The 4751-nt window shown below is 44.9% G+C and overlaps 1 pseudogene; it reads left to right on the top strand.

The window, feature by feature from the left end:
- The first annotated feature begins 366 nt into the window (after positions 1–366).
- Positions 367–4751, top strand: part of LOC103263250 — a 9790-nt pseudogene continuing 5405 nt past the window's right edge.

The raw sequence follows: 4751 nt of genomic DNA, 5'->3' as shown, positions 1-4751 counted from the left end.
AGCCACCCTTTGGACTCCAGCCTGAGGTCTTGCCATGTTAACATTAACCTGGACTTAAGTGTTTGGAATATGTGGTGGTCAGGGCAGACATGGCTCCTTCCCCAAGGATATTCCTCCCTAAAAGGAAGACAAATAATAAACAAGCAAATAAAAGGAAAATAAACTAATTTCAGGAGGTGAACAAATGCTTGAAGAAAATAAGAGTGTTCTCTTCAGAGCTCCAGCCAGGCAAAGGGCTAGAGGAAACAACACCTGCAAAGAACCTGGGCAAGAAAGAGCAGGGTGTGCTCAAGAAGAGAAGCAATACGTGAGGGCAGAGGAGCTGGAAAGCCAAGGCCAGAGGGGGAGAAAGGGCTGGATCTCGTGAGACCTCAAGGGTATGGAAGGACTTGAAGTTGTACTCTCCCTGTGAGATGGGAAGTCACTGATGACCTACACAAGGAATGTAATGGCTTGATTTACATCTTTAAAGGCACCTCAGGCTGCTGTGTGAGCATGGACCTTTAGGAGTGAGAGTGGATGAGGGGGTTGGCACAGAAGTCCCAGGAGAGGAATGATGATGTTGCTTGGGACTAGGAGGTGGCAGTGAGGACAGCAAGAAGAGGTCAGATTAAAGGCAGATCCTGGAGGAAGAAGCGTCAACTCAGTACTGGCTGGGGAGAAGCTATGGGCATGGAGAGTGAGGCTTCATGAAGAATCCTAGGATGAGGCTGAGAAAGTGAACACATTTCACTGAACCAAAAGACGGGGCAGGAGTAGGTTAGATGTGCAACATAGAAAGGAAAACTAACAGGAGCTGGATCTGAGTCAGGTTGATTTTGAGGTCACTGTTAGACCCTGAGGTGAGATGTCAGGATGGAAGTTGAATAGACAATCTGGAAAGGGACACAAACACACACATGGACCCAATCCCAGGAGCCCTGCTGTCCTGAAGAGATATCCCTGTCCCTACCCTGCTAGTCCCTGTCCACTGCTGGCCTCGGGTCTCAGTCTCCTTCCGAAGTCATTGACCCCTGGGGTCTTTATTCCTGTGTCTCCAGGAGGCGCACTGGGTGGGGGACAGGAAGCCCCTTTAAGACCACCAAAACAGAATCTCAACCACCAGAAAGTTCCCAGTTGTTTCAGCAGCTCATAAGGACTGATGTCTCCTGCAATTAATGACAGTCTCTACCTCCATCTCCATTGGAGTAAACTGCACTGGGGGACAAGCAGGTTTTTAAACTCTGTGCTTTTTCTTCTTGTTCTGTAGAGCAGTGATCCATCATTTCCTGAAAACCCTTGTTTAGATCGCACCTTCCTTAGTCTATTGCATTCTGCATTTATCTGCACCCACCATGTTTGCAACCTTGTTGATAAAGGACTCATTCTCCCTGCTGGTTTATAAAATCTGGGTGACCGAGGACTTTTTGTGGTATGGATACTTTGTGTTGAAAGGACATGCATGCTTTTCAAATGTCACAAGGGCATGGGAGCCAACAATCAGGAGCCAAATGGTTTTCTGTCTTCTTGGCATGATCTCAAGGTTCTATGAAGCAAAACACAAAGAGGGTCCTGGGGTTGGTGTCACATGCCCACTGGGTGACAACTCTTGCCTTGAGCCAGGAGTATAGGAATGAACAGGGACCCAGCCCTCGAGAAGACCACAACTGAGATGAAACCACGATTTATAAATGGGACAAGCTCAGAGAGAGTGGGGCCCAGAAGGAAGGTGTCCAGGGAGGGCTTTCTGGAGGAGATGGTGCCTCGGTCTCCCTTGGGAGAGCCTCAGTCCAGAGCCTCACAATCGTAGTCCTCCCCTGCAATCCCTGAAGTCAAAGGAGAATAAGAACAAGTAAATCACCTGCCACTAGCATATAGTATTTATTTAATATATTTGTGGATTTAATACAAAAATAAATTTTGAATTAAATATTACTGAGTCAAAATGTACTAATCAGGGAAAAAGTTTCAGACACATTATCAAGTAATACTGTAATACTATGAGTTTAGCCTTTATTAGAGCTATTGTACTATGTGCTCTGCATCCATTATCTCATCTAAACCTAAAAATAACTTTATGGGGAAGGCACTGCTATTATCCCTATTTTACAGATAAGCAAACTAAGGCTGAGAGATATTAACTTCCCTAAAGTCACTCACAAGTAAGTGACTGAGCCAGGATGCAGACTGATATGGTACTAATTTTGTTTCCCCCAAAATTCATGTATTGGAACCTACTACCTAATGTGATATAGTCTTAAGATGAGGGGTCTCTGAAATCTACTTAAGTCCTGAGGGTTCACCCTCATGGATAGGATTCGTGGCCTTATAAGAGAGGCTAGAGCTAGCTCCCTGGCCCCTTCCACCATGTGAAGACACATGGAAGGTGACGTCTGCAAGGACAGGCCCTCAGCAGACACAGAATCTGCTGGTGCTTGATCCTGGACTTGCCAGCTCCAGAACTGTGATCCATAAATTTCTCTTTTTTTTAAATTAAGAAAGGTAGATTTATAAAAAGGGAAGATACGTTGTGAAGGGCACAATGGGTAGGACAGCAGCAAGAGTGTCTGCTCTCTGCCTGATTCATAAATTTCTGTTGTTTATGAAACACCCAGTCTAAGGTATTTTGTTAGAGCAGCACAAATGGACTAAGACACAGACCCAGGTCCACCTGGTTCCAGAGCCAAGGCTCTTGCTCTTACGTACCCTGGGGTGCATCCCTGTGTCTCAGACTTGCATTAGTTTGAGAAGCACAAGATAAGGAAGATCCTTGACCTGCCTCTGAGCTCATATGGTCATCTCCATCCTTTCTGCATGCTGACCTCTGATATCCACCATATCCCACCTGCAAGAACTACTTGGAGCCACACGAGCATGATAATCTGTTTTGTTTCTTTATTTCTTTGCATAAGCTTCTCCCTTCCTAGAATCCCAGTTCAGTCTCCATCTGATGACCTCCAGTTCCTCTTCCAGGATATGACTTCAGAGTCCCCACTTCCAGGAAGCCCTCCCCTCCTTACCAAGCAGAACCAGGCCCTCCTTGGCGCCACTGTTATGCAGGGCATATTCCGTTATCATGGCTTTGGGGTGCTGTCCATGTCCCCTACTGCACCAGGACAGGCAAAACTCTTAGCTTCTTCATTTCTGTGTCTCTGACGCCTGCACAGAACCAGGTACACAGCTTGCCCACCTCCATTTTACTTTTAGAGTCAAGATAGTAGAAGGCTACTGTTTTGGTACAAACATTGGGAATGTGTCAAGAAACAGACGAACAAAAAGTACGGAGCAATGCGATTCATCAATCCACTTTATAACTGTTTGCATTTTGTAACTCACTCTCCCTGCCAGAACTAAGAAGAAGTTGCTGGTGGAGAATGAAGCTGCAGAATTTCAACCAGAGGCCCCCAAGAGCTCTCTTAAACCCCATCTCCACTGCTTCCCCCACCTTTGCTCTCAGCACCTGTCCCACATGTTCTGTTTACTGGATAACCCCACAGAATCCTTGAGATCACAGGCCATGGAGAAGTAGGCCTTTTGATAGTCTTGCTCAGTGCTGTCTCTGCATTGTAGAAGAGCCTCTAGCACAGAGTAGACACTCAAGAAATGTTAGTTGATTTGGTGATTTTTGTTTGAAGAAATGTTTAGAAAGTATTGTGGTAGGAGAAAATGCTGGCAAGGATATAGAGTAACCTGAGTTGTCATACAATGCGATCGAGTCTGTGAAATGGTAAAATCACTTTGGAAACCTGTAAAGTAAATCTGGACACACAACCCAGGAATTTCACTCTTATGGGTTTGCCCAAGAAAAATGCATCCATGTTTTCACATGTACAAGAAAGGTCACAGCAGCACTCGTCATAACAGCTAAAACTGGGAAACTACCCAAATGCTTATCAGCAATAGAATGGATGCACAAATTGGCCTATATTCACACAAGGGGGCGCTACGGGGCAGTGAGAATCACCCATCTACAACCACATGCGATAGTACAGGTGAATCTCACAGCCATGAACAGAAGCAGCCACACTCAAGAGAGTACCCACATCACAGATCCATTTACTGAGCACAAAAGCCAGCAAAACTAACTGATGTTATTAGAAGTCAGAGAGGGAGTAAGACTCTGAAGAAGGCACAACGGGTTCTGGGGGCCTGATAATGTTGTTTTATGATTGAGTTTCGTGTGTGTGTGCAGTTTGTGAAATTTGACCTGTGCATGTTTCTGTATGTATGTGATATTTCAATAAAAGTTTTTTAAATTCCTACAGTGTCATGGTCCCTCGAAAAAGTTATTAAAAGAGATACCATAGAAACCAGCAATTCTACTTATACGTATATACCCAAAAGATTGAAAGCAGGGCTCAAGGAGATGTGTGTCTACCCACATGCACAGAAGCATTATTCACAAGCGCCAGTGGTAGAAGCACCCCAGGTGTCCATCGACAGAAGAATAAACAAAATATAGAACATTTTGATGGAATATTATTCAGCCTTAAAAAAGAATTCTGACACATGCTACACCATGGATGAACCTTGAAGACTTTGTGCTAAATGAATTAAGCCAGTCACAAAAGGATGAATGTTATGTAAGTCCACTACCTAGAGTGGTCCAATTTATAGAGACAAAAAGTAGAAACGGGTCGGACTCGGTGGCTCAACCTGTAATCCTAGCACTTTGGTATGCTGACGCAAGTGGATTGCCTGAGCCCGCGGGTTCGAGACCCACCTGGGCAATTTGGCAAGACCTCATCTCTACAATAAATCAAAAATCAGCC

Source organism: Carlito syrichta, unplaced genomic scaffold (genome assembly GCF_000164805.1).
Source record: "Carlito syrichta isolate Samal-C Ts95f unplaced genomic scaffold, Tarsius_syrichta-2.0.1 Scaffold304770, whole genome shotgun sequence".
Lineage (NCBI taxonomy): Eukaryota > Metazoa > Chordata > Mammalia > Primates > Tarsiidae > Carlito > Carlito syrichta.
This window is presented reverse-complemented; position numbering and strand designations above follow the sequence as displayed.